Here is a 12,575-nt window from a genome sequence, read left to right on the forward strand (position 1 = left end):
ACAAGTGCAAACTTCTTCAAAAGCATTTCTTTTTTCACCTTCTAATCTTTGAATGACTGTTAGTATTCCTGAATAAAGCTTTGTTTTAAGGGTACTAATATAGTACAAGAAAACTAATTATCTTCTAAAGCAAAATATCTGAGCAAAAGAATCACATGCTAATGCAAGATGTGCCGTAAAGCCTTACCATTTAACTTATCTAATCTCAACGTAAGATGTCTGGTGGTTGTTGTTTTTGTTTGTTTGTTCTTTTTATTTAGATAGATAGATTGAATACAAAATATCCAAAGACATTCTGTCTCCACATAACATGACTGAGGAGATTTCAGCAGCAAGGAGCTGGGGAAGGCAATGACCAGCAGTCCAACAGGTCAAAACTGCATGGCATTCATTTGCATGGGAAATTCTACTAGGGTGAAAGAAAAGGGATCTGCATTTACCAAGTTCTTCTGGCTGCTTATCTTTCGGCATCTGGAATGGAGGATTTTGATGTAAAAGCAAATCTAGTCATACACAGCCCTGGTTCCAAATCCAAAGGAGTCTGAATGAGTTTGCATGAACAATGCACTATGCAAGCTGATTTTCAGGCCACAGGAAGATGTTCAAAAATATGGCTATCAATAGACTGGTTCAGTCTTTGGTTATGGATTCCTTTTTTGGCTTTACAGCTCCCTGTGTCTTCTCATAAGGATGAATAGGATAACTGGTTTTCTGTTGGCACTGATGTCTTTTTGTTCTACTTGGAAAGCGTTTTCCTGTGTTACTGATGGGGCAACAGTTGGCATGGATTTTCAGATATTTACTTGTATGTTTGTTGGCTTGTCTGTTGCCAGGAATGATGGCAATATATCTGTCTGCAGAGAAGAACTGTTTGTTCATTTAGCCTTCCTGTTTTTACTGTGCGCTCCCACAGAAATAAAAGTTTTGCAGTGTACATCTTAAATAATTGACCTCTGGTGACCTCTGCCACATAAACCAGTGGAATGCACTGGGGTGCCTTAGTGTAAAATATCTGAAAGACCTTTTAATCCAATTGTTGTTAGGTCACTGAAGCAGAATACAGCAGAGCTGTGCTTAAAATTGCCTGTTCCTCTTTTCAGTTCCATGTACAGGCTTCTAGCTTGGAGCATTTCATTATAATAATCCTCTATGAAATTTGTTATGTTAAATTTAGACCCAAGTGAATGTCTTTTACAAAATTTTAAAAAGTTTGATTTTTTTTTTTTTTTTTTTTTTTAATCAGAAAGTGAAAAGTGCTTACTTCAAATTATTTAATTGAATATCTCACTTCTTAGCAGATCCACTTGCTATTAGGTCCTGTCATAAAATCCATTTGCTCCACAGGAGGTTTTGACAGCAAATTGTCTCTTTTGACAGTATGGGAAAAATAGAGAAATAACAGCTGAACTGAAAGCAGATCTTCTGAAAATTAGTTTTTATACTACATTATCACTATTTGTGGTATGATAGTTTTTTTTCCTATATAGTGTAGCTGTTAATCTCCATAAGACTATACAGATAAATAAGATAAATTTATGTTGTTCTAGAATGCATTTTAATTTTAGATCAAAATGTCAATCACAAGATTTAAGTACTGGTCATTTGTCAAACAGATGAAACCACACAGCTGGCAGATTGTTCTATGCGATTAACAGAAATCATATTTGCAGTAACAGAATTTATGGTTTCTGATACTGTGAGAAAATGATATGTTTTCATTTGTGTCAAGCACAATAGGGAAAAAGAACATCATATACCTCACTGATTAACAGAAGTGGAGAAAAACAGGGAAACAGATACAGACAAAAGCCACAATATTGCAAAACAAAGTACAGAAGAAATCATCTAGTGTAACCTGAGATTCTTATTAGTCATATTGACCCTGTCACAAACTTCTGTCAGTCCATAAAAATGGTTTGCTTGACTTTCTAGGTAAGTCAGACATCTGAGTGTACTAAACACAGTGCCTTTATAATAGCCATTAATCTTTATGGAAAAAAAATACTTTGTGTACTCTGGAATGCACTGCATCTATTCTCCTCTGAAACCTCATCTTTGTTCCTAGTAATTACCATCTGTTTCTAATTTCTGACATTCTGTGTCAGTTTCAAAGTCTATTCAACCTCTGTACACAATATGAGCTAAAATAAATATATTCTTATATAGTGAGGACATACTTTAAGTAATAAATAAAATTCATCCTGTGAAGCAGAATATAACGTACCCCTGCTTGATGTCAGCTTAAACAAAATTAGGAACTGGGGGCCATTTACAGATCTTGCTTTGAGCAGCCCATACATTCTGCTTAAGGAATTGAACTTTGTTATAAGAGCAAAATAAAGCAAAAATACCAGTATCAATACATTTTTTTCCACTCTTGCAATTTCTTAGTGTGAATAGAATCCTAGAATAAAGGAATCAAGTTATGTTTCACTTTATGATCTTCAATACTTGGAGAAAAAAAGAAAAGAAAAAGGCACTCTATTAGTTCTATCAAAATTAGTTTGCTAAAGGATCACACTGTAACAGTTCTGAGACAGGAGTTTCTTTCTTCCCTGCATGTTATTTCAACTCTTGCAAGGCCTGGAACCCTGCAAAGTTTTTTTTTGAAAAATAGAATAGTGACCAACAGGTGACCTTATCCTGCTTGAGAGTTATTTGGCTTGCGCGTTTCAACCCCAGTGAAGAAAATCTGCATAACATGTCCCAAATACCATCAACTTACAATCACTTCTCGCTGATTACTAAGCAACTGACATCACCTACCAAGAAACAGATGTAAATTACCTGGACCTTTCCATATTCTGTTACATGTTGTTGCTGTGTGACATGGCAGCAGAGAGGCAGTCAGTCTACTTGATGCCTGTCATGGAACTGCGAATGAAGCCAAGGTTTGCCACCGAATTCCTCCATGCAGAAAAAATAGTAATCACTGACATTCATTGATGCTTGCCGAAGGTTTATGGAGACCAAACAGTGGATGTGAGCACAGTAGGTGGTGCATTTCAGCAGTGGCAACAGCCACATAAAAGACAAGCCATGTTCCGGATGGCCATGCACAGCTGTCACACCATGAAATGAAGAGTGTCTCAATCTGCTCATCCACACAAATCATGGATTACAACCAAAGAACTGTGTTTGGAGCTGAATAACAATTTCAATGCACTGGGACACAATGGTGGCAACACTGGAATATTGCAAAGTTTGCTCCAGGTTAGTGCCATGGATACTCACACACTGAACCCATATGAGGCTGAAGGTGACAATTTCTTGGATGAAATCATTACTGGTGATGAGACATTGTGTCACCATTGTGAGCAGGAGTCAAAACAGCAATCTGTGGAGTGATGACAGGTGAACTCTCCATTGAAGAAAAAGTTCAAGACACAGCCCTCAACAGGTACGGTGATGTGCAGTATGTTTTTGTATAGGAAGAGAGTGATCCTTCTCAATTCTCTGGAACCTGGATAAATCATGAACTCTGACTGCTATATCATGCCACTGACTAAGCTGAGGGCTTGATCTTCCAGAGTCACGCCACAGAAGAATACAGTACAGTCTTTATCTTGCAACATGATAACATCAGTTCCCATATCAGTTTGAGGACTGTGGAACATATTTCCAGTGCTGGCTTGGCTGTCCTATCATACTAACTGTATAGTTTGAATGTGATGCCTTCTGATTTCCATCTGTCCTGGCCGATGAAAGGAAAAGTTCACAGGCTACATTTTCATTGCAGTGATGACACCACCATAGCTGTGAAACAGTGGGTCACCTCCTCTGGTGCAGGTTTTTATAAGCACAGCATACAGGTTCTTGTTCATCACTGGTGAAACCTCAGAGCCAATGGTGGTCACTATGCTGAAAAATAGTGTTCTGTAGCTGATAATTTGCTCTTTCAAATAGTGTTATTGTGCTTTTTGCATCTGTTGTAGTTTTCATAGAAATAAATAGGAGGCATTGTTTTTGGAGTGATATATGTAGTTGTTTGTTTTGTTCTTTTAATTACTTACTATGAATACATCAAGAGATTAAGCACTGTGGAAGGGGAAAGGATGTTAAAGAACAATGTTGGCAGAAAGGCCATCACACATGAACAAGCCAGGAACTTTATCTGGAAATCATAATATTTCAAATAATCAAATCAGTGCTATGCTGTAATTACTTTCCTGGAGCTATAGTATGGGCAGAAATTGAAACAATTTTAAGATAAATCTGTGTACAGGGTTTCTGAAATAGTGAGGGACTCGAGTCAAAGACACAATAAGTACTTTCCAGTGCTGAATCATAAGATCGTAAATTAAATTACTGCTGCTCTACTTCTCTTCTTGAAGTAGTAGCATGGAGCAAGAAATTAATTTCATGTCTCCATAGTCAATTCTCTATTATCTAATATGTTATGAGATTGAGTTATCCTGGATAATAGAAGTGGAACATGCTGGCCAGGCCAGATTAAGGCTGAGTCTGGCAGAAACTCGGTGAGCTTCTTGCTTCTATATACCAGATAAATTATGACAGACCAGAGCTCAGTCCTGAAGCTCTTAGCTATTCCTGTTGAGCTTCTGAATATTCCAGGCTTTGGGGAAATTTTTTATTTATGTTGGGCAAAACAGTTTGCAAAGGCATAAAACCATGACTTGAGTGTATGCACTGCCATGCTTGAAGATGCTTGGAAGCTTGATTCAAAGATCCAGCTAGCTCAACAGGACTCAGCTCCATCCTGATCAAGCTTCTTAGCTCTGGCTTAATGCCAGCCATATGAGACCCTGCTGAGTAAAAAAAATGGCAGCCCACCTCTGCCTGTGTTTACCTCTTCCCTTTTTCCTTCTCTGCACAGAGAGGAATTTTTTCAGATACTATGCCAGATTTGAAGATCATGAGGAATGAGTGAAGGTTTTTCAATTGATTTTTACTTTATTTATATAAATCAGTACTTTTCTCTAAGTATTTATCATCATCAGTTGAACTGTCTTACTGGATATTTTCTAAAATTATTCAGCTGAAGGTAGATAGCTGAAGAAATTTTCACATAAATAGTTTGTTTACAACATTATAAATCTCTAAATATCAGAAAGTTTAGTATGCCAGACAGCCCAATAGTCCTTCCAGATCCTTAATCCCTTAGATGTTTGCTCAGTCTACATCCAAGTAGTGTTAATAAAAATTGAAAATTTTCTTTTCTTGGGAAACCTTTCTACTGTTTTTGTTTCATAGTTTTTAAGATCTTCTCTCTAAAGTAGAAAGAAAACTATATGAAAAAATATTTCCATAGTATATTTCTGTTCATGTAAGAAGGTGTCCAGAAACTTGGAGCACCCTTGGCTGTGGGACCAGATGGTAGATGCTGGAAGCATAGAAATCCCCACCTCCTCTGTATGGTAGAATTTCTTGTGAAATGTGAATCTTGGAAATTAGAGTTCCTGAACATGATCTGACAAAATAAGAAGTTTTACCGGCAGAAATCCTAGCTGATTCATTTTTATGGGCAATACAAAGCACACATCTGAAATGTCCAAGACTGCAGGTGACTGGAGATCAGTTCTCCAATCAATTTATTTAAATCTTTAAATATTTAAATACATGAGATTCCAACTGAAAAGCAGATCTGCATTTCTCTCCATTGGAAAGTACATGTTTAGAGGTAATCATCTGGAAATGCTAGGCAAAAACAGAAGCTGGATGCCTGGAGCTGGGCATTATCTTCTGAAGAAGTGAATATAGGGTCCTGTTTTGTTTAATAGCTTCATGGTTAAGCCCATCACTCAAAGGTCAGATCTGATATATTTTTGAGAGATTCAGTCTCAGAGCTCTTATTTCCCAAGGAAATAAGCTAGGCTACAATCATCATTACAGAGGAGAGGACAGATCCAGTCATTATCTAACACTAAAGGAATAAACAACTGGATGAGGAGGAGGGCAGTTTTGTACAATGAGAAGAGCAGCTGTAACTCCCTTTTGCCCCTGCTCAGCATGGCTCTCCTACATCATTTTATGCAGTCACTTCCAGCTGGGGCAAGGCAAAAACCCTGAGTGCATTTCCAAGGCTAGCAAATGCCTGATGTAATATAAAACTGTGACTATTCAGATGTAGGTAAGCTTTAGTTGACTTGAGTCCCAAAAGCAGATTTTAACTCTACAGAAGAACAAAGTTTTGAATAAATAGGTATATTAACTAATGAAAGCCTACATTTATTTATCTGGTTAGGATGTGAATGGTGCATCTGTGAATGTAAATGACTTATCAATTAAGGCTTCTCCAACTAGGTAAATGATATGATAGTGAATCTAAAATTCTCTAAATAAACCTGTCACATTTTTATACATCTCCACCATCAGGAATTTGAACATGTGTGCTTAATGCTTCATCTTTGGTAACTCATGAAAAATGATTGGTAGATGGTTAACAGTTAGAGCTGTGCCAGAATCAACATTCTTTCTTTTCCTAGAAGCTGAAGATTTAAAGATTTTCCCATCAGAAAGATTTATGCAAGGATTTATGGATCCTGCAAAAGTTGGCTTACACTACATTATTCCTTTAACTTTTGGAAATATTATTTCTGAAAACCTACTTTTTAAAGTACGAAAATAGGGAGCACTTCTTCATGAAGTCCAGGAGATCACATTTTAAGTATGGTTAATACATTCTCCTTTTATTTAGCAGTCTTGCAGAGTTGTTACAATGCTTATCACTGTAAAAGCTGCAAATTAACACAAACTGCTTACCATAATATTTCTTTGATCAACAGTGAAACTTAATTTAACGAAATACATGCTTTCAGAGCTCTGGGAATTCTTACTCAGATTAGTTTATTTCCTCTGATATGTCTTTCTGCCTTCTCCCACCTTAACAGCAATTACTTGAAAAGCACACCTCCTGATTTAGTCTGTTGTAAATGACATTAGAATGGATCAATTTATTCATAAAATAGTTATGTTTTGTTATCTCTTCCAAGACATTAGAAGGAGAAGTAAACACTGTGAAAATTTTATTAATGGTGGCAGCTTTGTCATTCAAAAATTAACTGTGGTCAGAACGGTGTTGCAAGTAATATTGGTAATAAAAAGATAGGAGTTGTATAATTGATGGATATCAAGATGTTACAATCACAAAATAAACAAGAGAGTTAGGTGAAGTAGACTATGATAACAAGAGAGAATAAATGAAAGGCTTACCCTTATGCTGGGCTCACCACAAAACACCAGAAGAAGGGATCTCCAGGCAAGATCCTTCCCTGCTGGTAGCCAGCTCTTAAATAGGTCTAGGAGGAGTGGAGCCTGGTTCCACCCCTTCCGGCAGTACAGGTGAATTGCCTTCACCTGTGCTCCTCTGGCTGACTCATGGCTCACCTCAGGTGATCAATCAGAGGTTCAGCCTGTGACTCAGTAGTTCCCATACAGGAGTTCAACAACAAATAGGAAAAAGAAATTGAAGAACACTCGTGCAACTAAGATGTTGTCAAATTAACTGTCCCTGCTGTAATTTACCTAAGGCCACTTATAAAATTGGTTGAAATAATTTCCAAGCCACTAGTAGTTGTCTTGTTAACCCACCAGGAAAATGGTGAAGTTTTGAGAGCCTGGAAAATGGCAAATACAGAGCCTATCTTCAGAAATGAGAAAAAGAAAGAGTCAGGGATTGCAGAGGAGTCATCTTAACTTCAGTTCCTGGAAAAAGTTCTGGAACAATAATCAACTGAACTATTTGTAAGCACTTGGAAGATAACAAGGAGGTGAGTAAAAGCCAACATGATTTTGTTGAGAATAAACCTCTCCAAAATAGCTTTACTTCTACTTATGACAGATTAGAGGCCTTGTGGACAATAGCTGCCAGATATCTCTCAGTTGTAGTCAGAATTTTGACACCTTCTCATATAACATAAGCAGTTTTAAGAAATGTGGTCTTAGCGAACTATAGTAAAATTAGTGCAAGACTAAGTGGTTATTGTAAGTAGTGTTTTGATTCGGATAGATATTATTCTTTTTCACAGACACCAAAGCATGAACACCCTCAAGCACAACGGAAGGCAGTAGTACAAACCTCACAAACTGGAAACACAGTCCACAAATTAGGATGTAGTCCAGTAGACATACTAAGGTAGGTAAAATATTCTGTGCAAATGATGTGATCAACCTGTTGAGTAGCAATTCTTCAGGAAAAACTCAGAGGGTTATAATAGTTTACAAACTGTGTATGAAACAGAAGTGCCATTTAGCTGGGGAAAAGGGCAATTACAAATAGAAATTTCATCTGTAATGAATGTCTGCTCAGTATGGTATGACCACAGGAGGAAAACAGTGGTATGTTTCTGAGGTCTTTTGTTTCAAGGAATACATAAACCAGTTAGAAAAAAATACAAAGAAGAAGAATTGCTAACGGTGTAGAAGGCATGATGAAAATGTACACTGAAGGAATTCGGCGTGTTTAGACTGGAAGAGGGGTAGCTGGGTAGGGGTGATAACAATCTTTAAATATGTAAAAAGTAATAAATTGTACAAACTGTCCCCTCTGTCTTTTGCATAGTTTGTTGGTGCTGTAGCTGATACCCAAGAAGCAAAAGTGTCAGAAAGCAGAAGGAGGACTAGAACCATCTGTCCCAGGACACTGTGGACTCTGTCACTGGGTACTTTGAAGACCAACATTAGACAATCATAGAATGTTCTGCATATAGTTTGCCTTCTTGTGATTAAGGATTCAGTGACAACAATGTTTTCTTCCACTCTATTTTCTATGGGGTGTGGTAAATATATCAATGAAACACTGTTCTTTGGCTCTTTTCCTTGTCTTTGTGGACAATTTCTCTGAAATAAGAGATTTTCCTAATATCTTGTTGCTAAAGAAACCACATTTCAGGCAAGGAAAATGGGGCAGTTGAAAACATCCAAAATGTCCTTGATACCTGCTATGTTACACTCACAAAGAAAACAAAATGTTCCCAAACTAAAGAGTACAGCACATAGTTTGGTTAGTCACTTTGGATGTGATTTTGAATGAAAAGTCAAGAATCACATACTTAGTGGTATCTTCTTATAAACTTCTGGGTATTTATTAACCATCAGCAGTAATTGAGCTGTTGTTCAGGTAAACTTCTGTAGCAAGGATACATCATTCCAAGATTATACAGTGCCATAAAAGATGGTATTTTATAGGAGGGAGTAAAGAAGATGGAGCCAGGCTCATTTCTGTGGTTCCCAATGGGCAAAAACAGAAACACAGCTGGTTCCCTCTGAATATCAGGAAACACTTTATTGTGAAGAAGTGTGTGATTGTAATATGGAAGAATGTAGACTTTTCCAGTAATTCCTCTCCTTTTGGTCTCGATATTTGAAATACTAGCATTTGTGTTAGTCTCTACTTTGTTGTTTAGTCAGACTAATATATTTTTCAGTTAATTTGCACTATGTTATTCACCAAATGTAAGTTCCATTCTTGCAAGAACAATATTTTCCTTTTTTATGTCCTTGCCATAATTTGAACGCTATTTAGTACGCTCCTCCTGCTGATTCAGAGCCATAGTCCAATTTCTGGCATCATTTTCATCTGCTATCATGTCTGTCATTTTCATGTGGAATGGAACACTTCTGGTTTGTTTGAGGTACCACAATAATTTTTTTATCCAATAACATAACAGATGTACTCACTGACAAATGCAAAAATATACAAATATAAAAATTGGAAACACAGTGTTTACAAAAGAGGGAGAGTCATATTCTGCAACCAGCTGAACAGAAGATAATGATCTGAGTCACACAGAGGCACATAACATTCTTCATAGCGGGTGGAAAGATTTTGAACTACGTGAGTCCCTGGCTGACATATTCAGGTACTAGCTCCCCATTCATCCCTTGGATGCATTATGAAATCTGATAAGTGGCAAAGACACATCACAACATCTGCATGAGTAAAGGCATTTCTCAGTAAGGGCTGAAAGAGTTTCACAAGAACCTTGATGCATATTCAGATACGCTAAGGAGGAGTTTTCAAAAGGAGGATTGTGAGGCTCTGAAACAAGTTGCCCTGAGACGTTCCAGATACTCCGTCATGGATAATGTTTAAAGATGATTTGGAGAGACTTTGAGCAAAATGACTTAGTGAAAGACATCCTTTCTCATGGCAGGGTGTTTGGAATAGATTATATTTATGGGTTCTTTCCAATCCAAACCATTCTGTAATTATTGAAGAAAATATGGAAGCAATTGATAAGTATTATGCTTGAGATGCAATGCACTAAAACCTTTCGTGGCTTTGACACAAGGAAGATGTGTTGTGTAGTGGGGATATTTGAGAATAAGGGCACTTAACCTTGGTAACAAAATCAGAACCTAAATCTGGACCCCTGTTATTCAAAATCTTATCCCTATGCTGTACCTATATAAATACTGTTATTGGTGTTTTTGCTTTCATATTCTAGTTTGTTTGGTATTAACACTACATTTTCTCCTTACTGAAAAAGGTTTAAATAAGTGACCAGAGCACTGTTAAACTACAGTAAGTCAAAACCTATTCAATAGCATTTAAGAATACAACAGTTCTCATATTTTTCACAAACTCATCCCCAACAATATCTACCTTTACTTTCCTGAACTTTTGTTTGTTTAACATATAATCAGAACAAATTTCACAGTTCTCCTTCATAGTTCACTAGCAGTATTTGCCAATTCTGCCCCAATGAATTTATGGTATGACTGCCAAGCCTGTCAGTTACTGGCATGTTTTTTAATGCACTAGACCTGACCTCACCAGTATTGTCATACAGATGCACTGACAGGATTTCTGGGAATGTTTCCTGTATTGTTATGCTGAACCACTGTTACTTTCCCAGTGAACTGTGGGAGGAGTTGGTCTGTTCTGGAAATTCTAAGAAAATTTTGTGGACTTAGCATTTGTTTAATTTAGTGCATCCACAATAGAATGCATTAACAGCTTTACCAAAACCAACAGCACTCAGCTTGGATATCTATCCTGGTCTGAGGAACAGTTTGATTTTGAGACTTGTTTATGTAGAAAAAGCAAGGTTAAAGAACACTGTTAGTGCACACTACAACATCTGCTTTGAATGCATAATGTAGAGAAAAGAAAACTCTAAAATTTTTGCCCATCATTAGATGTCATATCTTTCTCTCCTCTTTTTCTCCGCCTATCCAAATTCCTGACAAACTCCTTTCCATCCTAGAAGCCACATAATGCCATTGTTGAAACATCTTCAATCCCTTTGGGTTACATCAGCCTCATGCTTTTACAAGCCATATACCTGGGAACTTCCTTTCCACCTTTCGCTTAGCTTTGGTATGTTACTTTGGCAGCAGTTTGTTAGTCAAGCTGAGGCTATGAAAAATATCAATGAATTTGTTCTGATGGTTTTCATTCGCTGCTCTTTGAAGGTGAACTACAAATGTATATCTGACTAGATGCATACACATATTCAAGCAAAAATTTTTAAAAATGCATCTTTTATAGTCTGAGGTAACTGCAAAGCTATCTAGAGAATGAGAAGATAAATTGTAGCCATTAATAACTAACTGACCATAGTTCAATTAACCATGCACAGAAAAATTGTGCACAGTACTTGTAGTTCCTTTTCTCTGTCTCCTAGACACAGAAATCAAGACAGCCATAAAGTCAGTGACATGCTCAGAAATGCCCATTTGCACCGTTGCAGGCTGCAATGGCCTAAAACTGGAGCATAGGAAGTTCCATATTGACATGCAGAACTTCTTTGTGGTAAGAGTGACAGGTTGCCCACAGACTTTGCGGAGCCTCTTTCAATGGAGATATTCAAGACCTGTCTGGATGCCTACCTGTGTGTAGGGTACCTGATTTAGCAGAGGAGTTGGATTCAGTGATCTCTTGAGGTCCCTTCCAACCCCTGCAATTCTGTGATTATGGACATACCACATGATGTTAACAAAAACCAGCAGATACTTTGTGGGTATCAACTTGTAAGCAGCAGTATTTCCCACTCCAAAAAATACCCTGATGCTGTTTAAAAGTTTTTCCTTAACAAAAATAAATTTTATGTAAGTCATAAAATTTTTCATTAATACCACAATGATGGTCTGAAAGCAATAATTTACTTAAATCTGGTACTCAGTTCCAGCAACAGATTTATGTTAATGACTATGAGAAACTTTCATCCATTAATGTCAGCAAGTGTGCCCACTGACTAGATCACCTGATGGGAGAGCAGCTGCAGAGCTTTCCTGTTTATTCACAGCTGCATCCAGGCTTACTGGATAAAAGCTCTGATTTATAAGAGTAGCACTCATCTATTAATTTAGTGCTAGGCTGTTATTCTAGCCAATTTGCTTTTTGAGTTCTACCAGTGTTCTACTGTTGAAGTGACATAATTCACTTAAAATACATCAGTACTAGTTGGATAAATGGATCAACTGACAGTTTTTTCTTTAGATTAACCAAAGTAAGACGCATAACTTATTTAGGATATCCCCAGATAAATAAATAAAGGGGATTATTATAAAGTGGTCATTTGTAACAAGATAAAACTGAATTCTATGACATAGCAAAACCCATTGTATTCAAAGTTACAGTGAGATAAAAATTAACGAAATTTATGAAA

The 12,575-nt window shown here is 37.0% G+C and overlaps 1 long non-coding RNA gene across 1 annotated transcript; it reads left to right on the forward strand.

The window, feature by feature from the left end:
• The first annotated feature begins 7,357 nt into the window (after positions 1-7,357).
• On the forward strand, positions 7,358-8,731 carry LOC122193391. The gene is made up of 3 exons (XR_006182883.1): positions 7,358-7,730; positions 7,989-8,095; positions 8,522-8,731. It is a non-coding gene; the product is annotated as an uncharacterized LOC122193391 (long non-coding RNA).
• The last annotated feature ends 3,844 nt before the right edge of the window (positions 8,732-12,575 follow it).

This window comes from Lagopus leucura, unplaced genomic scaffold, assembly GCF_019238085.1.
Source record: "Lagopus leucura isolate 7727_CA_CO unplaced genomic scaffold, USGS_WTPT01 Super-Scaffold_73, whole genome shotgun sequence".
Classification (NCBI taxonomy): domain Eukaryota; kingdom Metazoa; phylum Chordata; class Aves; order Galliformes; family Phasianidae; genus Lagopus; species Lagopus leucura.